Consider the following 23,696-nt stretch of genomic DNA (forward strand, 5'->3'; position numbering starts at 1 on the left):
AGATGGAATACATCACGATCACTGGTCTGACCCACTCAGCAGCTCTTAGGCTGTGGAGGAAACACTGCGATGACAGTCGCTCTTTGTGAAATCCCATCTAGGTGGCATATTTAGCAGAAGTGCCTATCACTCCAGGTATGCCCGGTGTAGACAGATTGGAGATAATCCCCTCCAATGACAGTTTCAGCACAAATCTCAGCATCCCTCCACAACTCCATGGGAAGTTGGGAAGACATGATCTAAAAATGAAACCTGTGGATACCTATTATGTGAAGCTTAGCAACAAAGGAAAGGTCACCAAGACAACTGGCATTTTATTTGTTCATATTTCTATAGTCATATCTACTGGAATGAAAAATCAAGTGTGGTTTTCTGTATGGTGCCAGGTATCCTTATGTATTTTCTAGATAGGTTAATATTTTGGCAATGCATAGACACAACTGATAATAATGTTTTCTCTGTAATACTGAGAAATTGGGTTTATTTTCACAACTTGCGTTTAAACACAGTCTAGAAGATGAACCAGAAGACAAATTTCCACCACTTACAAACTTTAGGACCTTTGGATAAGAGTTGTCTTAAATCCCTGCTTAGCCTTAAGCGAAGTTTTAATCCCAGCCTAGTCTTCTTTACATCTGTAAACATGTTGTGACAGTGGTTAAGTAACAAGAAAAGTCTTTGAAACATTAAAAAATGCTATAAAATATATTATTAAGAACTTTCAGCTTGATTGAAAATGAAAAACATGTGTTGCTTTTTTTGTGTTATAATAATAATACCCTAAACTAGACGGTGAGCTCTATAAAGAAGAAAGTCAATACTTCCCTGGCTCACCATTGGCACCTCCAAAGCCCAGCAGGGTCTGGCATATGCAGGTTCTATAGGTCATGGGTCAACCAGAGAAGAAGAAACACTATAGTGAGATAAAATAAAGGAGCGAATTGTCTGCATCCAATGTGGGACTCGAAGTTGTGATACGTAAGCTAAGAACAACATGTAGATGTAAAATAAAGGGAAAGAAGACACACTACAGGTCACATCAGTCTCTCAACACCTCCAACCTCAGTGACACAGGCAACCTGCAGGAGAAGCTAATGCCATTGGCCGAGGGCAGCCCATACACCATTCAGGGAGTAGAGAAGCTGAAGCCGACCAGCCAGCAAGGGCTGGAGAAGCTGCAGGCCCAGGTGCTGCCCACCTAGCCACCTAAGTCAGACAGCAGGTTGGTGACAACATTTATGGGCTGCTGCCGTGACTGGCACCCTGCCCCAAATTTCAGAGGATAAAACAATAGCTGTGTTCCTTTTCTGTCTTCCAAATTTCATGAAATTTCTTCTGTGGATGACTCTAACCCTGAAACATACATGGAAGAAAATTCTGGAAAGCATAGATCCGGTTTTAGTGATACTGACATAGTAAAAAGCCTTCACGTAGGCACTTAGAGAGTTCTGCTTAAATATATGAATATATTTCTTTTTTTTTTAAGATTTATTTTTTTATTTTAGAGAGAGAGAGCATGAACTGGAGGGGCAGGGGAGAGGGAGAGAGAATCTCAAGCAGACTCCATGCTGAGTGCGGAGCCTGATGCGGGGCTTGATCTCACAACCTTGATCACGACCTGAGCTGAAACCTAGAGTTGGGCGCTTAACCGACTGTGCTACCCAGGCGCCCCGTATGAGTATATTTCAACATACAAACATAGACATCTTAAAGTAAAAATAAATATATATGAGATTCATATGGATATTTGGAGGAGAAGCTTGACACGATATTACAGTTGTTACCGACACTGGAGGTTCTTTGCCTGGGACCTGTCTCTTGTTCTGCCTTGTCGGCATCTTCTGGACTAGAGAGAAGAGCCGTTGGGGAGGAACTGGTGCGTGCAGCAGGTGGCGGAGGTGGTCAGATGAATGAATGGAGACATCGGAAGATTTGATCAGTTTCAAAATACTCTAAAACTTGAAATGAAGCACAAAGAACCCATGGGCCACGTTTCCACTGACCATTTCAGCCGGGAGTCAGGAGATACAGACCTGCATGTAAAGAGTCTGGTATAAAGACCTCTACCATGTTCCAAGCTTTACAATCTCCTTCATGTTGTTATTTTTTGTTTCTTACTATTTTTCTGGAGTAATTAGCAGTAGATTCCCCAAAATGAAAAACAATACAATTGGCTTTATGTGAAGTACAAGAAGGAAAAAGAGGGTTGGGAGCAAGCAATCAACCGATTAGTCAGCCTTTCATTCAATCTAATACTTCTTATTATTCCCTATCAGCACATTTTTTTAAGATTTATACACAATTTGGGGAAATTTCCTATTCCTTTATGTCTTACCATGAGTTTTTATTCCATAATGTGTAGTCTATCCAGAAATGCCATTACTAGGAAATAGAAAATAAAAATACATCCTTAGCCAGCCCATCAAAGCAAGGCACTATCATAAGATACATATAAGTTAAATAAGCTACTTACTCTAAACATTCATGACATTTTGACCACAATGAATTGATTTTCATTTGAAAAATAACTTGCTTTTAACTTAACGTGTATATGCAAATGGTATCAGCCTGGAAAGCTAAGTATCCAATATGCTACACAAACATTACCCAGTCCCCACTGTGTGTGTACAGCAGTGCTAGATGCTGTCACGTTACGTCATCCTCCTCACGGCCCTCTGAGGTAGCTACTTTTATTTCCATTTTTTTAGATGGGAAAACCTGATAGACTTTCAATGATTTGCCCAAGAACACATAATTTATTTAACAAGTAGGCAAGTCATAATTTATATCTATCTCTGTCTGGTTCGAAAAACACGGATTTCTGCCACAAACCACATTGCTTCCGTGGGAAAAAATATTATAAATATTCTAAGGGTATGTAAATAAACCTTCATCGGTGAACGACTATTCTTCTAATGTCTTTAGCGAAAACAGACTTCTCGCCCTGTGTATATGCGCTGCTTGTGGAAAAAGATTAAAGAAAGACACTAAGGAGCCCTCGGAAGACCTGGTGTACATCTGTGAAAATCACATTTTCCTCCTTTGTAATCTCCGTTTCGTGTCTGCGGCACGACAACCTGGGCAACAGGGCTTTGACATGATTCTGCCTTCTGCTTTGTCCCTGACAGCCACCAGGTGCAGTAATCCCTCCGAAACCTGCGGCCTGCGAAGCCTGACTCTCCAGCAACGCTCTTCCCAGGAGGGGCTCAGGCACCAGCCGGCAGGGCTCTCCAGATGCTCCCTACCGTCCTCCAGCCTTCTTACTCTCCAGCTTCTCCGCAGCTCCGGAAATGTTACAAGGCTTATCTTCAACAAAAACAAATTACTAAGCAGACATTTGATCTTGAAATCCTATTTAAAAATCAGAATTGCACTTTTTTATGACAAGCTGGGCTTCGTGGTGAGCCTAGCGCTGTGTTATTCAGGGCAGCCCTGTCCCTGTGAGTGAGGGATGTGCAGGTGTTCCTGAGAAATCCTAAGCTTTTGTTCAGGAAGACAGTTATCACAGCACGAGGAGTCGGTGAGTGAAAGAATTCACCTTGTCACGTGCAGGCTTTGGCACAGGGTAATAAATAATAAATCTATAACCCCGCTTATAAATGGGTTGGGCTCCAAATCACTTAAGTCAGACTCTGGTGGATTTTTCACTGAAAACCATTATCAGTGTCGGTCTTTGACTCACACCAGCCCACAGACTTGATCTAAAGTCTACGATAACTAAGAACATTCAAGTAGTTTCCATATCAAAAGTCGTTCAGGGGGCACCTGGGTGGCTCAGATCACGATCCTCGGGTGCCGGGATCAAGTCCCCCCTCGGGCTCCCTGCTCAGGCTCTCCCTCTGCCTCTCCTCCTACCGTGTTCTCGCTCACTCTGCTCTCTCTCAAATAAATAAATAAAAAATCTTTAAAAAGAGAAAAAAGTGTTCAGAGTCTCAGCCAGGACTCAAAACCACATCTCCACCCCACGGCCACAGCCCTGGCAGGGCCAGCTGCCGTCCAATGCGCTCTCACCACCCTGCAAAACTGAGGCAGGGATCCCTGCATTAGAACACCAGAGGGCTCGGAGATGAGGACCTCACGTGGGCTGCGGCAGGAAGATGGGCTCACATGTCCGCAAAGGAACAGAATGGAAGATAGTGGCAAGACAGAGGGTGACAGTCTCACTCCACAACTGCAGGGACTGGGCCCCCTCTCTCCTGGTTTCCCATGTGATCAGCTGTAGGATAATGGCAAAGAAACAGTGGGGTGACACAGGAGTAGCAGCCGCAGGGCAAAGTTCGGGGGCCCGGGGAGCGCAAAGGCAGCCATCTACCACGTGAGTGTCCACAAAAGGTCACCTCGGGTGTTTATTAAGAATGCACCAGCAGGTCCAATTCATCGGCTCTGGACACTAGCAACCCAGGTGGTTTTGAAGCAGCCTACACTCTGAAAAATAGCTATTCTAAAAGGAGAAAAGGAAAGAAAGCCTTTACTAAATGCCTGTCCCCAGTATTTTGAAAAAGCACAATGTGAGGGATTTAAAAAAAAAAATGTAGCTTTACTTTTGTCTCCTACTTCCTCTTCAAGATGTGTTCAGTGAGGAAGGCTTTCCTCTGGTCCATGTGCGGAGCGTGCTTGATTTTTCTCATTCCCAGGTAGCTTCCCCCACTACACTGGTGACCCCAGCTCGGGGTTACCCTGCTCCTCGAACTCTAACGTGTCTACAGATCCCCCGGAGATCTTGTTAAAATACAGATGATCCATGGATGGGGGGGTGGGGCTGAGGGTTAGCATTTCCAGTAAGCTCCCAAGTAGCGGGAACCACGCCTCCTAGGACCACGCTCCGAGCAGCGAGGAGCCAGAGGACAGAGAGAGGACGTGAACGAGGATCAGAAACGTGTTACCTGGATTAGTAGGAGCTGGAGTTGGCTTTGGGCCTCTGGGCCTGGCAGATGTTTAAAGCAATCCAGCTTAGGGGGTCCCTCGTGTCTCTTCCAGAGATTTGTATCGCTGGGGTTCTCTGACTTCAGTTACCCCGACCCAGCTTACACATCTCTCTTCTGATTCTCCCCTGCTTTTCCTTCACCAACCTTGGAATCTCAGATATACTTCTGTCTTCTTGCCGCCTGGGTCTCTTTGGCCTGTGGGATGCCCCCAGTGGCCAAGACTAAAAGCTCCCTGTTTCTCTGTCCGTGTGTGTGTGTGTGTGTGTGTGTGTGTGTGTGTGTGTGTGTCTGTCTGTCTGTCTGTCTGTCTGTCACACTCTGGCTCCCAATCTCGATCTTTCTCTCAGGATCTATGATCCATGGAAAGCCTTTGCAGAACCTGTGCCTTGAAAAACCTTGGGAGGGCAGGCTATATGCCAAAGCAATAGACACTCCCTTCTTTGTGCCACCAAAGCAGTTAGTCAGTTCATCTCTCATCCTCTAGACAGGCCTGGTGAGAGACAGACTTTGCCCACTAAACTCCCAGCTGCACGGGTCACCCACTGAGCTTTCTGCGTCTTCCACTTAAAGTCTCCCTCTCGGGTCTTGAAATGCAGGAACTATAGTCCCTACACACCCCTCCCTTTAGGAGGGTCACAAAGAGATAGAGCTCGGAACTTTGCTTTCTCCAAAGATGTCTGCCTCACTCTATTATGTTATTTGGTAACAGATAAGTGATAATACTATATAGTTTTTAAAAGCAAGGGGATAATCAGTACAGAATTAAACCTAGTGATGACCCCTGACAGGGTCACAGAGAGTTTCGCAAGTGTTCTAGTTCTTACAAGGCAGGTTCACACAAGTGCCACGATCGTGCATTTGAGGGGTGCCCGGTCCCCAAATATGCTGCTTCGGTATATTGATTATTCTGAGCTAAAGACACTTGCAAATAGCAGCTGTAAGAAGGGCATTCTGACTTTCCTTCTTCTTCCTGCAGGTGGGAGATGAAATGCCCGTGTGAAAAATGCCCACCCTAAACCCAAAGGAAAGAAATCATTCTTATCAGCAGAAACGACCAGTAGAAGCCAAGAGAACTCGCTACAAACCAACCAAAATAACTCTCACCTTCCTTTAATCTCCTCATATACTTCAGTTATTTTCCACGGTTGCCATTCTCTGTTCAAGCTAGCACGTAAGCGCCCAGGACACTTCTTTGGGGCTTCATTTTCCTGGGTCTCCATGTGCATGTAAAATTTTATTAAATAAAATGTGTACGCTTTTCTCCTGTTAATCTGTCTGTGTCATTTCCAACCAGAAACCCTAAGAATGGAGAGGAGAAATTTTATTTCCCTTACACATTGTGACCTGTATTTCTTTTTATCTATCAATTATTGGACGATAAAAAGGAATTTTAAATATGTAAGTATGTAAGTTATTAATTGCCGTATAACTAACCACCCTAACACTTAGTGGCTTAAGCAATGATTTATTCTTGTTCCTAATTTTGTGAGTTTCTGAGACAGTTCGTCTGCTCCATGTGGCGGAGGCTAGAGGCACTCCTGAATCTACACTCGGCATGTGGAGGTGCCGCGATGGAAGGTCCAAGAAGGCCTCACTCTTGTATCTAGGGTTGTGGAGGCAGCTTTTGCTGGGGTGTTTTGATTCTCCTTCACACGCCTTTTCTTTCTCTATGGCTTTGGATCATCAGTGGCCTTTTCCCATCACCTTATTCTAAAGCAGGAGAACCTAGAGTCCCTTACAGCAGCAGGGTTCCAAAACAGCAACAGCAAAAGCTTCCCGGCTGTAAAGCGCTAGGCCCAGAACTGGCAGAGCACCACTTCTGCCGTGAAGCCTATTGGTGGGAGCCTGTGACATAGCCAGTCACGTTCAGGGGGAGGGAGATAGAATCCACCTCCTGATGGAAAGACGCATATGCCTACATAAAGGGAAGGATGTGTTGTCTGCTATCTTTGAAGAGTATCAACCACATGAAGCCATGGAATATTTTTCCCATAAAAGAAAGGACTGTGGTCTGCATTATTAAAACTGATCTACCGGGGCGCCTGGCTGGCTCAGTCGGTTAAGCGTTTGCCTTCAGCTCAGGTCAGGATCCCAGGGTCCTGGGATCTAGTCCCACATCCGGGTCCCTGCTCAGCGGGGAGACTGCTTCTCTCTCTGCCTTCCCCCCTGCTCATGTTCTCTCGCTCCCTCAAATAAATAAATAAAATCTTTTTAAAAAATGATCTATAGACATGAATCTGAAGTTAAGAGAATTTGACTGGGGGTGCCTAGGTAGTACAGTCGGTTAAGCATCCAGCACTCGGTTTCAGCTCAGGTCTGGTCTCAGGGTCATGAGATCGAGCCCCACATTAGACTCCACGCTCAGCATGGAGTCCGCTTAAGACTCTTCCTCCCTCTCCCTCTGACCCTCCCTACCCAAAAATAAATAAACAAATAAATCTTTTTTAAAAAGAGAATTTGACTAATTCCACCAGTTCAGACTGTCATCATTCACACATATTTCTCTAAGGTAAAAGCTTTCACATGTTAACGCCAACGAAGAAAGATCACCTGGAAAATAAAAGAAAGGGTCTTCGTTCAGAGAGAAAGGAACACGTGTAAGAAGAGGCTATGGTGCCATCAAATTATGTGTACGTAGCAAACTAAACACCCTCAAACCTATATATTTGCAGGAAGCATGCTTGATTCCAAAACTATTTGCAAAAATGAAAATTGAACAATAGTTCATTCTAACTGATACCAACTTAGGCAGTGAGTGAAAATTTGTCATTCATTTGCCCTAAATGAGCTTCTTCGTTTCACTACCCTATTTCCATCAATAGAATCACTCTTCGTCCATCAGGGAAGTTCAAATTCTCTAAATGTGGTGATAGCTTTTCCTTTGTTCCTCCGATCAGCTCTTCTTTCAATGTATTGATCACATTCACCCTCTTCAGCTTGTATCCATAATATAGCCCAGATTTTTATAGCATTAAAACAAACAGACTATAATTTTCCTGCATCTCTAATTTCATGCCCATACACTTGAACAATGGCATTCTAAAAATGCTTCTTCATCTGTTCATGCTCCCATTCAAAAATCTTGTTGACTCTTCGTTCTCTTCACTGCCCCTGGTTGGAGTAGGAAGATGGTTTTCACAATCAACTTAGAGATTTTTTTCAAAAAGATGCCTCTCTGGGACACCTGGTGGCTCAGTCAGTTGAGCATCTGACTGTTGATTTTGGCTCAGATCATGATCTCAGGGGCATGAGATCAAGCCCAGAGTTGAGCTCCTCGCTCAGCAGGGAGTCTGCTTGAAGATTCTCTGTCTCTCTCTCCCTTGCCCCTCCCCCCAGTCACATGCTCTTGTGCTCGCCATTCTCTCTCCCTCCCTCAAATAAATAAATAAATCTTTAATAATAAAAAAAGGGGGGTGCCTGGGTAGCTCAGTAAGTTAAAAGTCTGCCTTCAGCTCAGGTCATGTTCCCAGAGTCCTGGGATCGAGCCCCATGTGGGGCTCTCTTCTCAGGGGAGAGCCTGCTTCTCCCTCTCCTTCTCCCCCTCCCCTCTGCCTGCGTTCTCTCTCATCATCTTTCTCTCAAATAAATAAAATATTCAAAAAATAAAAAAATAAATTTAAAAAAAGATGCCTCTTTGGACATCTGTCTACATATTTGCTCTCTGCCTGCCCCCCCCCACACACCACCCTACATGCCCTCAAAAAGAGAATGGTAATTACTGGAAGGAGTGTTTCACATCCTTTATGATCTGGTGTAGGAAAAAGAGACGAGAACAACGGGACAGTAAGGTAAAGCCCAAATTCCCTGTCAGGTACTTGAACTCATATATAACCTATTTATGCTCTTAATATTTTTCCCACTACCCTTGACTGAAAATCAATTACTGATGGAAATAGGATTGAAACGGTACGGGAACTTGGTCCCGAGTATCATAAAGCTTACCACATAATAGGAAAGAAAAACACTACACAAAGTCATACTGTTAAGGAAAACACCAGGGTGCTGAAGGGCAGGAGAGAAAGCGAGCTCAGGGCCCCAGTGTGAAGAAGAGACCTCTTGCATCAGAATCCTGGTTTCTGAGAGTTTCTCCAAAAAAAGAGAGAGAGAGAGAGAATGAGTTTCTCCATTTAGGTGTCGTATAATAACTTACTCTCTATGGAAATGTTGTCCGAGCAACTGTTTATTCTCTTATTCCTAGGCTTACCTCATGCCAAACAAGGGTGTGGGCTAAAGGGAAGACTCAAGATTCAAGACAGCATAACAATTTTTCTGACAGATCCTAAAAACAAGTAAGATATATTCCGGTAGATTTTGTTAACCACCCTGAGTGTCTAAAACGGGAAAGAAAACAAAACAGAACAAAAAAAGGAGCGACTGTGGGTATGTGTCGTTCATTCATATTTTGTGGGTTGTCTTACTGTTTGTTTTGTCGGCTATTTTTATTAATAACAAGCAAAACAGAAAAACAGAGTGAGTCACAAACAGAAGATGCATATTTAGGGTCTCTGGCTAAGGATCAGGAAATGACAAAGAAAGTAAGGAGCGAGGACGGGCAGCTGCCTTGAACTCACTCGCTGACTCATGGAGGGCGGAGATGGGTGTGTAGCTCTCACACTTCCACCAGGGGGAGCGTGCCCTGTGCGAGCAGGTCAGGCGTGTGGCATTATCCTCACAAGCCACCAGGGGTCTAAGAGCTGGAAAGAACACAGGCTCTGGGACCAGACAATCCTACGTTTGACTCTTGGTTCCAACACTTCCTACCCGTATGAGCCTCAGTCTCCTCCTCTGTGAAAAAGAGAAGATAAAACCTTTCTTGCAGATATTTTGGTGCAAATTAAGAGACAATATATGTGAAGAGGTCGGTTCACAGTAGACTTTCAACGAACTGTGGCTGTTATTTTTGTTAACATGAGGTCAAGGTCACCACTATTTAACACATGACCACATATCCCAGTGACAGATGCAGAGTGAGACCGACCTGCGTCACCAAAGCCTCCAATCAGCTCCAGGAACCATCAGAACTCACTAGCTGTGGGATGGTAGGCCAAGGTATTCCACTTCCCTGGCTTTGTTCCTCATACACACGGGGATTGTGTTATCTAACTCCTAAGAATTCAGAGAAATTGTTATTTCACAGTTTGGGTCAGGTTAGTGCCTTCCATATGGTAAGGGCTCAATAAATGGCAAATGTTGTGCTTTATTACTATTCTCCTTTTACAAATTAAAAGGTGAGTGAAAGATTGACATTGTTATTTTCAAGATGATGAATTTCCAAACATCCTACTTACCAAATGACATCCCCTCTCACCACCACCCATGAGCACAGAGGAATTTAGACCCTGCCTTTGAATTATCTTTTCAGATCTTTTTTTTTTTTCCTTTCTGTATTTTGTTTTCCTTGCAAAGGAGACATTAATGTTTTTACAAAGAGTCCTACTGGATCATCTATTTTATAGGCACTAGTGAGAGTTAATTGTAATGACTTTTGTTTGGGAGATTGAAACATAAGCACAGATAAATTTCATTATTACCATCTTCTCCTGAGATGACCACAGTTAAGCTTCCAGTCATGTGCAAGCGACTAAAAATTACATAATACATATTTTGGTCATCAGCCCTTCTGACTCTAGTGTAGCTCCTTCAAATTCCAGAGAATGTAGACATTGTACGATGGCTCATCCAAAGGACTTGAGAGTCATTTCACCTACAGGACCTCTGGGATCTCCGTAGGATCAAACTTGATCATGTGGCAGGATTAGTTCTTAGACATGGGGCATATTTCCTGTAAATCTGTACGCACTGGGTGACTAATGGGGAATACCTTACTCTGTTAACACCATGGGAGGAAAATAAGAACAGGAGATGATGGCGGGTAAAGCGGTTAGGTTTGGTTTCTCATTTCAAGCTTTCCTTTAGCAGGCAGATCAAGTTTAGCCCACACGGACATGCCTTCAGCTGAAGGGGGTGTGGGATGCACACTGCAGGCCCAACAGCATTTTTTTTTAAAGATTTTATTTATTTATTTGACAGAGAGAGAGACAGCCAGCGAGAGAGGGAACACAAGCAGGGGGAGTGGGAGAGGAAGAAGCAGGCTCCTAGCAGAGGAGCCTGATGTGGGGCTCGATCCCATAACGCCGGGATCACGCCCTGAGCCGAAGGCAGACGCCCAACCGCTGTGCCACCCAGGCGCCCCCCAACAGCATTTTTTAAAATATCATTTAACTCTGGGGCAACACTGAAGGAGACCGTCCTCGGCACCAGGCACTGGGCTGGACCCTGTAACAGAATGGATTAAAATAGACCTTTATATTTCTTCCCCTGATGCTGAATTTCCAGAGTACTGACTGGCACTTTTCTCCATACGTTAAGCGCATACATTCTACATTCTTCTTTGTCAAGCTACCCTTCTCTTGGCGCTGCGGCAGAGAAGCATGAGTTTCTGTTCTGCAGCAATTCATCAGATAATTGATCTCTTCCCTTGACTGACTTCATGTAGACATAGCCAATCTAGGTAGGTCAAGATATCCCGTTTTCCCTAAAACAGTTCTTTTTTTTTTTTTTCTTTGTAAACTCTATGCCCATTGTGGGCCTTGAACTCACAACCCCAAGGTCAAGAGTCCTATTCTCTACCGACGGAGCCAGCCAGGCACCCCAGTAGTTCTTTTTTTCTTATCCCGAATGAAACACCTGTGGCCGTGCCTGAACCTCTAACAGACACGGTGCCTGGTGAGTTAAAGATGCTTCATAAGCATTCGGTTAATTACATTTAGACTTTTCATTTTATTATTCACAGAAGTACTGCTTCAGCTTTATAGAAAGAGATTGGGTGGCGTACTTGGAATACACTCCTTTGCAAGAGCCCTCACAGTCAAACCACAAGGCCGAGGGCTCGGGGACAAGGAGTGAGAACACCTGTGCTTCCAGCCTGACCTGGGGCGAGGGGGGGACACGCCCCCCTTAGCAGCATAGACTAGATAAATTGCTTCAGCCCCCTGCATGTCTCCTTCCTAACCTGCATATTAAGAACAACAACCCCCACCTCATGAGGTTACTTGGAAGGTTAAATAATATCATGAATGTAAAGAGCATGGTACTCTGATTTAATAAATGCTGGTTTCCTTTTTTCTTCTCCCCCTAGCAAAAATGTACCTTTGCCATGAGCTTCGCCCAAAAAGGAAAAGGTCTCCCAAAGTTGCTGCTATTTCAAGGATTATAGATTCTCTGATTCAGCCGACTACTCAAGAAGTGTCAGGCACATTTCAAACTCCAAAGGAAATTAAATGCTGTTCCCCTGCCACCCACTCTCCCCACCGGGGCCCCAAAGCACATTAAAATAACATTAGGGCAAAGATTTAAGCTGAAAATTGGGCTGGCGGGGAAAGCACCAGGCTCCTCCGAGGCTTAGCTATACCAATGGACAAGGCCACAGCACGGCTCGGGCTGGCTGAAGTCACAGCTTCGCGATGTCCACACCCCACCACCCCACCCCCTGCAGCCGTGGGAAGAAACGGGCGGGGCGGGGAGTGTGGCGCCCCTGGTGCATTGAAAAAGCCTGCTGGGGACCCCTAGTGGTCATCTGGAGTCATAGGTTTCTCTGCAAAAAAGAAAAAAGCTTATGGCCTCAGGGAAAATAATTAGGAGTCAATTATGTTTGTTTTCTTTCCCTCAGTAACCAGGGTTTTTTCTCCGGAAGTTAGTGGGATAAGAAGGCAACCATTTTAACACCGAAACAGGCCTCAGGTTTAGACATCGGAGTCATATGTGACATGGACATCAAAAAAAATGACCTCTGGTTGGGAGAGGCATCTGAAATGTGCCTCGTAATCCTCGACAGGAAAGCAGGAGGCAGAGCAAGCCAATTATAATAGGACAGGAGAAAGTACTAGAGGGTCCTTGCTGAGCCCTGCTTTTCATGAGGACGGCGTCACTGTGACTGCGTGCAGGGGCCTTCTCCTTAGATCCATGTCCGCAGACACAGAAGAAGGGAGAGAACACTAAGTCAAGGGGGTCCTGCTGGTCAACAGACTGTTGTAGCTCCTGTGTTTCTGCTTCCGGAGTCCTTGTCCCTCTGACCCTGAGGAAATAAACAAGAAAGCTGCATAATGTTAAGAATAAATAATAAAGGGTTCAGCCTTGGCTCCAGGGGTGTCTGGACAACAGAGACGGACCCAACAAGAATTTATCTACACAAAGTACCAAGACACTCCTGGGTAGGAATTTTCCTTTTGAGGAAAGACTGGGGGATACAAGTTCGTTTGAAGGAGGGCTGGTGGGGGTGACCTTGAACACAGCATAGTTTCTGTCATTCAGATTAATCTCCTGCTCAGCCCTCCAAGCCTTCCCCTTGCTCTTTGCAATGATGACGCCCGAGGCTCACCCCTCCTTCAGCAGTTGGAGATACCAAGTCCCCAGCTGTGACACCTTCCATGAGAAGAAGCACTGTTTCGGGAGTGCCCAGAGACAGCATCCTGGACTTAGCCATTAAGGACCCCATCCTCAAAAAGTTGTCACCTTAGTGTCCCTGCTGACCGCCCTGCTCTAGTGGCCACTAGAGGTACGGCTATCACTTTGGGGCATCAGCATGACAGGAAACATGACCCCAGACAAGAGCAGAAGAGGCAAATTGCAGACAACATAGGAGCCAAGGAGCCAGTTAATTTGTTCATTCATGTATCCTTCAAGCGTCCTTGCTGTGGTGGATGGAATGGTGGCCCCCCCGAAAAATAGATGTCCGTATTCAACCACCCTCAGCCTGTGGACATGACCTTATTTTAAAAAAGTGGTAATGAAGTTTCGTTTGTAATAAAGTTTTCAGTTGCAATGAAGTTAAGGATCTTGAGATGAGACCATCCTGGGTTATCTGGGTGGACCCTAAGTCCAATGACAAGTGACCACAGAGGAAAGACAGAGGGGTAGGGGAGAAGGCCCTGTGAACACTGAGGCAGAGATTGGAGTTACTTAGCCACAATCCCAGGAATGCCTGGAACCACCAGAAGCTAGAAAAGACCAGGAAAGACCTCTCCTCACAAACCCTTCGAAGGCAGCATGACCTACCAACACCTTGATTTCAGACTTCTGGCCTCTAGAACTGTGAAAGAATAGATTGCTATTGTTTGGGTTTTTTTTTTTTTCAGGTTATTTTGTTGCATTTTTTAAATTATTAACATATAGTGTATTCTTTGTTTCAGGGGTACAGGTCTGTGATTCATCACGCACTCACCACAACCCTACCCTCCCCAATGTCCATCACCTAGCCACCCCATCCCTCCCTCCCCTCTCCCCTCCAGCAACCCTCAGTTTGTTTCCCCGAGATTAAGAGTCTCTTACGGTTTGTCTCCCTCTCTGGTTTCATCTTGTTACATTTTGTCCTCTCTTCCCCTCTGATCTTCTGCCTTGTTTCTCAAATTCCACATATCAGTGAGGTCATATGATAGTTGTCTTTCTCTGAGAGATCACCACTGTTTTAAGCCATCGGCATAGGGTGATTTTTCTCAGATTTATGTATTTATTTTAGAGAGAGAAGAGCGCGTGCAAGCAGGGGAGGAGCAGAGGGTGAGGGAGAGAGAATCCCAAGCAGAATCCCCACTGAGCACAGAGCCCATAGGAGGCTCTGACAACCTGAGCCAAAGTCAAGAGCTGGATGCTGAACCGACTGAGCCACCCAGGCGCCCCAGCTTATGGTAATTTTTAAAGGCAATTCCAGGAAAGTAATATACTTGGAAAAAAAAAAATTTACTGAGCACATTCACTATGCCAAACACTACGCCAGGTATTGGGGATAGAGCGGTAAACAAAACAAAGACTCTCATAGAGCTTACCTTGCAAGGAAGAAAGAGATTAACACACTGGTGAATAAACAACCAAGAAACTGTCTGAGAATGGAAAGTCCTACAAATACATATTTCAAACGAGGTGATTTGGTAAAGAGTAATTGAGGAATGCTACTCCAGACAGGGTAATCCGGAAAGGCATCTTCCAGGAGGTAACATTTTAGCTGATACCATTCAGAAAAGCCCAGAAAAAAATGGGAAGAATTGGAGCAGGCTAGACTTTTTCCAAAGAAAGTCAGGATAGAGCCAGAAAAAAAAAAATGCAATTTGGTAACTATTACCGTGCTCCCTTTAGGAGCCCCAGATGGTTTTTTAAACTGTGTTTCTTGGAGCCCTAAGGTGTCCTGCTACAGCCCCTCTGAAAGCCACAACTGGATGGAGATCTGGAGGGGATTCAGGCAGGCCCCTGTGTCCCCGATGTCTGTGCCAATCAGAAAAGCAGCAGGCCTGCCAACTTTATGTACTTATGGCTTCCAAGTAAGCTTTGACTGAAGAAAGTATTCCACGGCTTAGAGAAAATTTGAAAAACACTGCCTCCAGTTGGCGCAGCCTAAGAAACATGAAATTATGCTATGTAGCATGCATTTTATCCAGGGCTCTCTGCCCTTCAAGTACAGCCAAGATCTGCATAGACTGAGGGAAGGGCATGGAACTTTTCTCCTGCCTCCTGGATTCTGTCTTCTCTTTGATTGACATCTACTCCTCCAGAATCTCTACCTTCTCCTCAGGCAAGGAGGCTTCGCCTAACTAAAACGTACTTTACCTAACTAAAAGACATTCTTGCGTTATGTGGAATATTTTTCTAACTTTATCATACAATAGTTCGGTTTTCACACTTTGTCTAAATATTTCTCAGGATCCTACCCTGGTAAGATGCAGTGACTGCCTCACAGCAGTGTTAAATGGAGCCAAGGACCAAGGAAAACTTCTGACTGGCAGTAGTCTCCTTCCCTCTGTAGGCATGCACAAAGAACTCAGCAGCAGCGGCGCACGCTGAGGGTGAAGAATTCTGTGGATCTGACCAATTCCAGACTTCTTAGACCCCACATTTAACCTGTTAGAAGTAGCTCAACTGTGAGTCACAGAAAAAAAACGGAATATCAGTGGCTTAAACAGGAGAGGATAGTTTCCTTTCTCTCTCCAAAAAGTCTAGGTGGTCAGGCCAAGTCCTGTATGATTCTTCACACTGTGAGGAACTGGGGTTCCTGCCATCTTGTTGCTCCGCCACGCAGGGAACTGCTATCCCAAGGTCACTGCATGTTTCAAAATGGCTGCTCTCTCCAAATTTTTACCAACAGGAAGGACGGGCAAAAGGGCGGGGCCTGTCTTTCTGTTTTAAAGACGCTTCCTGGAAGTTGCCGTCAGTATTTCTGCGTAAATTTCAATGGGCTAAACCTAGCCAAAAAAGAGCTGAGAAATGTAGTCCTTTTTTCCAAGGAGTCATGCGCCAGCTTAAAAGCAGGGCTTCTTTTCATATGGTTTTACTTATTTGTGGAGCATAAGGAATAGCAGGGAGATCATTAAGAGAACGAAGAGAGAAATGAAGGTGGCGGAAACAGAGGGGGAGACGAACCATGAGAGACTATCAACTCTGGGTAACAAACAAAGGGTTTTAGAGGGTATTGGGGTGCAGAGATGGGCTAGCCTGGTGATGGGTATTAAGGAGGGCACATACTGCATGGAGCACTGGGTGTTATATGCAAAGAATGAATCATGGAACACTACATCAAAAACTAATGATGTACTGTTTGGTAACTAACATGTCATAATAAAAATTTTTTAAAAACCCCACAAAACAGAAAAACCCAAGGGTTCCAAAATAAATAAATAAATAAATAAAAAATAAAAGTAGGGCTTCTGTTACTGGCTTCTACGACCTGTGGAGACTTCCGTGGCCCTGCGCTCAGTGCTCACTCCCATACCCTGAGCTCTGCCGCACGTTCCTGCTCCCCCAGTTCCTTGAACACATCTGCTCCTTCCGACAGAAAGTCTGTATGTGCTCTTTTTCTCCCGGTCACTCTCGCCCAGCCCCACAGCCCGCCCTCCTGATCTATTTAATTCCTGTTTATCCTCCAGAACTCAGTCAACACTCCGAGCCCCAAACAGGGTCAAGGGTGCCGCTACCTGATCTCAAAGGGGCAGATGTTTCTCATCTGTAGCACTTACCACAGTTACATTTTGACATTTCCTTGTGTGGTTATTTGATTCCTGATTATCTATCTCCTCCTTTAAACAGCAAGCCAGCTTGCCTGTGGTTCACAGCTGTATCCCCACTATCCCCTGTATTCCTTGCTTAGTATCTGTATTTAGAAGATGCCCAATACATAGGAGTTATACCGTTTAAATTCTGTGCTTCATAAACATGGTGCAAATTTCCCTGAAAAAAAATCTATTTATGATAAATACAACATATAAGACTCATTATAAACTTTCCCTCCCATTTCATCTACCAAATAATAAAATAAAATAAAAGTTTTTCCTTCTTCATAATCTGGAAAATTCGAAGGGTTGTGTTTTGTTTTGTTTTGTTTTGTTTTGGTGGGGGTTTCTTGTATTGAACTGAGGGGTGGGAGAGTAGAAGAGGAGGGCTTGTTTTATTTCTGTCTTTAAGTCTTCCCAATAGCTCCAGGATCTGGATGTTTTTTCTTACCAAATTTACGTGTAGCTAGCCTTATATTTTTGTATTGATCCATCCTAGAATATATTTTTTAAATACGCTCTAATCAGAGTAGCAACCTTGCTTTAATAGTTGAGCGAATCTGACCTAATTTTAGTAATATAGACAACAGTTTCAGTGCCATAACTTGAGCAGTCCCCTCTCTGCAGCTTTATGAAAAATGTCCTGGTGTGTAACTCAGCAGTACTCACTGTTTTGGGGAGGTGATGGAATTGGGGCTTGTTCAGGGGATCAGAATTACACAACTCCCAGCACTAATCTTTCACTGGACCTGAGTCACATCCTTCTGTACCCTCTTTGTGTAGAAATAGCCATGAATAATAAAATAACTATGGGAAAGAGAAAAAAGAATCAAGAGCCAACTATACCTTCAGGGTTTTCCAATTGTGGCCTTCTACACGATTCCATTATTATATTACCTTGAATCATATGTTCTTTTTTTTTAATTTTTGATTTTTTTTTTTTTGAGAGAGAGTACGTGAGCATGAGAGAGAGTGGGGCGGGCAGGGGGAAGGGGCAGAGGGTGAGAGAGAATCTTAAGCAGGCTCCACGCCTAGCATGGAGCCTGACAGGGGGCTCAATCTCAAAACGCTGAGATCATGACCTGAACCGAAATCAAGAATTCCATCCCTTCACCAACAGAGCCATCCAGGCTCCCTGAATCATATGTTGTTCTTAATAATGATAAAATGATAATAGCAGCTGATATTTATTGAGCACTTACCATAGGCCAGGCAGAGCCATCAACATAAAGCATTAGAGAACGGGTGGTTAATCTCATGTTATAAAACCAAATCCCCTGGAGCACCCTGTATTTGAAATTCCCTGTGTCCGGCAGTACACGTGTGTCTAAATAGTGTACAAAGCCCCCACCTGTGAGTTGGTTGGCACAATTCCTAAGACTCTAGCTTGACTTCTTTTTCTTCCACATCCAAATCTTGGATACGCTTCCATGGATACCCTTCCTTCTCACTTGGGTTTCAAAGTCCAAAGCAAAGTTTAATGATATGCACACACAAGCCAAGTAATAAAATTGAGACCTAAAGAAATGACCAAGGCAGATGGTTTTATACTTTTAGACAAAGAAACATAAATCTGTGAGGAATTGACAGAACATAGAAAATTTGTGTGCAAGAGCTTCACTTAGTAAGGAGTTCTAAACAGAATTTGGGCTGGAGGCTGGAGGCTGGAGTAGTAAATAAGTAAAAGTAACAGGATTTGTTCAGGTAGGCTTCTTTGGCCCTGAATTCCCCATCTCGGACAAAATGGATGTCCCTGTACCTCGCAGTGCAGGGAGGGTACGTTTCCCATGGGAGATTTATTTCCCGCTTTCTGGAGCCAAAGCTGGGAGTGGTCCGAGTGTTCTTGCACTGGCTGTTTCCTAAGTAACTTTAATTCAAAATAATAACTTTGCCAAAGTGGCACCTTTGGGGGCGGCCTGCCCTGTGCCCCCCCAACTACCTCCTTAGGCTCTTAGAGATTTATTCCTTCGGTGTGTTTCCCCTACCAAAGGGTAGTTAGGTAAGAATCTTGTACACTGAGAAACAGCCCACAGCCTGCAGGCTTCATGCAGCCCACCTGGCTTTGTGACACTGTCCTTAATGGAACGTCAAGAGCAGCACGTGAGAATATTAACATTGACAAGAGATAGCCCCCCCATATACACATATTTATAAAATCTTCTCCATGTTTTTTCTTGCTTCCAGGCCTCTACACATTCTGTTCCCTCTGTCTGAAACCCCCACCTCTTTTTCCCTGGCAAGTTCTGAATCAGCCACCAGATCTCAGCTTTCACATCTTTCTAAAACCAAATATCCAATGGACACTGTTACGGTGTAGCATGTATCTTGCTACCGTCATGCAGGTGCTGTTTGTCGTTATTGCTCAATGGACTGTATGCTTCAGAACACGGAGGATCGTGTCTCCCGTTTGCTTGTTTTATTTCTTGCATAAAATGCAGGCAAAGCAAATCTCTGTTGAAGCCGTATATAAACATATTGACTGTTTAGCACAGCTCTGGCAACGACCAAGGAGGTACGTCTTCAACACCGCTTCGTGGCCAGCTGTAAGTTCCCAATTCTCAAACGTGAACTGCACCAGATTCCTTTGCTTTCGTTGCAAAAGCAACAGCTATTCAACCACGTGAATATAAACAGACCCATCCAACTATACCCACCGCAAAATAAATGAACACTTCAGGATTCCTTGCCATCAAATGGATCTCCAGTAAGTCTCCCGTTAGAGAAATTGAGAAAATTATGGAAAACTATTTAATGTGAGAATTTATCTAAGTATTTGGATACAGTGAGGATGTTTCCTAAATGCTCAACTCTTCCAATGGTTCTCTAAAACCTGTAGAATAAAAATCTTTTTTTTATGCCCGAGGCAGGCATTCAAGGTGACCAGTCTTGCTGCTTCCCACCTTTCCAGCCCTTTCTTTCCAACTCATCGCACAGTCTACATTCTAGGCAAATGGATTTATTTTCTCCATATAAGCCCCAAATATGCAATCTTTTGCCTTCTAATGGTAGTAACAGACCCCCAGAGAGTCTATCATGTGCCAGACCCTCATCTAAGTGCTTTACATATGCTAACTCACTTAATCCTTACAATCATACTATTTGGTAGGTATTATTATGATCCTCATTTTAGAGATGAGGAGCCTGAGGCATGTTGCTTAAGGTCAAAAGATGAGTATGCAGCAAAGCCTGGATATGAGGTGACTAACCCTGTGTTTCTCCCCATCCAGCAGGCTAGCCCAGGCTTGTTCACAGACAGTGGCAAATTTCCAAGGGAGAGCGATGGCACAAAAGTCTGATTGAGGTCTAGGCTCAGCATTGACCCAGTATCATACCCACTGCATTCTATTAGGGAAAGCAACTCATAATGCCAGCTCATATTCCAAGGGAGGAGATATATTCTATTTATTGAAAGGAGAACAGCAAAGTCACATGTAGATACAGAGAAGGAAATAATGGCAATCAATTTGCGAGCGCTCTGCCACACACGGCCAAAACTAGCTGCCAAGAAGGGTGAGAGAGCCTTCAAATGGCAGCCATAAGCTCATGAGTAGGAAGAACAGATTCAGTGGGAACAAATTAACAAGCAGCCTGTAAAGCCTTCTTTTTTTGCTGCAGATATTTTTTATTTCTTCAAATTTATTTATCAGGAGTGACTGGAATAAAAAATATAATTAAGTCCCATCATCATGGAAATGCCTTTAAGAGGAAACTGGTCAGATGAATATTACTGCTTCCCATTTTCAGCCAGTAATAGTTGCCGTTGATAACCAGCCAACAGTCTGTCAAGAATGCGCGAGACGGGGGCGCCCGGGCGGCTCAGTCAGTTAAGCATCCCACCCGTGATTTCAGCTCAGGTCATGATCCCAGGGTTGTGGGATTGAGCTCAGCGTGGAGTCTGCTTAGGATTCTCTCTCTCCCGCTGCTCCTCCCCCTGCTTGCATGCACGCTCTCTCTCTCAAATAAATAAATAAGTCTTAAAAAAAAGAATGATCAAGATATGTTATATAATACAACATGCCTGTTCACAAGGGGAACATCTAGGCAATAACTTATGTGACCTTCTTGATTTCATCATACAAAACAAGCACAAAATCACCACCCATGTCTCTGAGGACATTGGACCACGCACCCTTGAAAAAAGCTTTGGCTCCTTCATCACGAGCAACCTTCCGCCAGCAGTCAAGTGTGCCCGTGGATGTGATGCACCCTGACTGCACCATCATACAGTGACCAACAGCGTCAAATGCAGAGGAAGTCGACCCAGCCACCGCTGTGACGGGTTGTGCGCTCATCCAGCTGGTAAAGATGTGAGTGTTCTTGGGATCTGGAAGCATTCCCTTTGCAGCGTCAGGCAGCCCCGGAGATGAGAATGCTCTGCACAGACTCATGAAAGCCTTGGTACAGGCCCTTCATCCCACCAGACTTGTAGATCTTTGCCAGGCAGTCACGAGGCTTCAGAATTCCCTTTTAGCTCCAGCTTTGCCCATATCGGCTACTAGACAGGTACGGGCAAAATCAAGAGAATACACAAAACCCAAGGATGTGGCCCCAGCAGCACCATCTGACACCAGATTCCTTGTAGAGGAACACCAAAACTGGGTTCTTTTGTCCACACCACCCAGGAAGATCTGCTTGTCTTTATCTTTGTATTTACCTTTGAAGGCAAAGTTGAGAACCGGGGTGGGAAAGCATCAGATGACATTGGCTAGGTTACCATGCCAGAAGGACAGGACTCCCTGCTCCTTGGGGGTGTGAATTGCGCAGTCTATAACGCCCTTCTGTTGCTTATCTGCAGTGATTTGCTTGCTGACATCCTGCACCTGCGGCAGCAGCTTGACCCACGGGGTGGGCCTTGGCCTCTCCACCCACCAGCAAGTCCTTGGCAAAGGACACAGAGGCATCTGTCATGTTGAAAGGAGAGAGGAGGCAGGCCACTGCGGAGCAGTCCATAAAGATATCAATGGTCCCTTAAATCTAATCAGAATCACTACACAATATTTTTTGAGAACTTGACAATTAGATCCTAAAATTCATGCAGAAAAGCAAATGGCTTTTCGAGATAAGAAGAGCCAAGACAGGGGCGCCTGGGTGGCACAGCGGTTAAGCGTCTGCCTTCAGCTCAGGGCGTGATCCCGGCGTTATGGGATCGAGCCCCCACGTCAGGCTCCTCAGCTATGAGCCTGCTTCTTCCTCTCCCACTCCCCCTGCTTGTGTTCCCTCTCTCGCTGGCTGTCTCTATCTCTGTCTAATAAATAAATAAAAAATCTAAAAAAAAAAAAAAAAAAAAAGAAGAGCCAAGACAATGTAAAGAAGAACAATATGGGGACGCTTGTCCTTGCAGATGTCAAGACCAATGCAGCAGACTGGAGACCAGAAGCAAACTCCTGCATATACAAAAGCTCCGTTATCAAGGAGCATGTATTACACATCTGTGGAAAACTAAAGACTTCGTGGAAGCCAAAACCAGAAAAACTTTAGAAGGCAATATCAAATATCTTTACAATACAGAAGAAAAGAAGGATCTCTTAGGCAAGAGTCAAAAATCACCAAAGCAGGAGGGCAGGAAGGCCACATTTTACCACACTAAACTGTGGGCCTTCTGTTCATCAAAAGACACTATGAAAAGCATGACAAGACAAGCCGGTGTGGAAATGGACCAGGGGTAGGTCAATGAATGAGCGGAATAGCGCAGCAAGGCCGTAATGATTCAAACTGGCCACAAGCTACAAACTGAGAGAAAATATTTACAATATAAATAATCGATAAAAGATAGTTGCCTAGAATTTATGAAGAACTCCTCTAAAGAAAAAAAGGACAAAAGATATACCGGTCATTTCAGACAAGAGGAAATGCTTATGGTAAAAAAAAAAAAAAAAAAGATATAAGAGATGTCCAGTGTCATTCATAATTAAGACAAAAGAAATTGAAGTCAAAATCAGATGGCAAGTTACACCTCCCTGCTTTTGCAAATTTTAAAATATCTGACAATGCCAAGTGTCTTCATAATGAAGATATTTAGCCACAGAAACACTCATACACTGCCAGCGGGAGCACAATCCTTGTGGAAAACAGTTTGGCAATACATAATAAAGTTGCACACGACATACTCTATACCCCACAGTTTCCCTCCTGGGTGTATGTAATAGAGAAACTTTTACACATATAAGGAGATATATGCAATATTCATAGAAACATTGTTCATAAAAGCAAAATCTGAAAAAATCCCGAACATCTAATTATACTGAAAAGGATAAATAAAATAAATCTTCATACCTTGGAATTCTGTATCTAGTAGCTGCAACTGAATGGATCAGCAGGACGGCACCGCGTCCAGGTGGCTGGCCAGAGCCGGAAGCAACGTCTACGACTGCAGTGCTGTCCTGGAGAGAAACTGAAAGACACGGCACTAGGCGGGATTCTTCCAAATGGTTCCTTAATGGAGACCCAGAAAGCTGGAGTGCGGGTGGACCTCAGGTAAGGACAAAGGGGGGGGCAATTATGATAATAATGCCAGCAGCTACCATTTTCAGAATGCTTACTTATCTCCCCGGCATCCATACATTCATCTCTTCTCCTTTCTAACTAAACTCACTTCTCTGACCATCTCATTCAGTCTCATGACTTTCAAATCAGCAACAGGCTGCTGATTTCCATCTCAGCCTAGACCTTTTTCCTGAACTCCAAATGCCTCCCCAACATCTCACTGTGGTTGTGTAACTGCCATCTCAAAGGCAACTGTCCA

At 44.3% G+C, this 23,696-nt stretch overlaps 1 pseudogene; it reads right to left on the reverse strand.

The window, feature by feature from the left end:
* Positions 1 to 21,003: 21,003 nt before the first annotated feature.
* LOC100469317 lies at positions 21,004 to 21,862 on the reverse strand (annotated as a pseudogene).
* Between the last annotated feature and the right edge of the window lie 1,834 nt (positions 21,863 to 23,696).

Source organism: Ailuropoda melanoleuca, chromosome 11, assembly GCF_002007445.2.
Source record: "Ailuropoda melanoleuca isolate Jingjing chromosome 11, ASM200744v2, whole genome shotgun sequence".
NCBI lineage: Eukaryota > Metazoa > Chordata > Mammalia > Carnivora > Ursidae > Ailuropoda > Ailuropoda melanoleuca.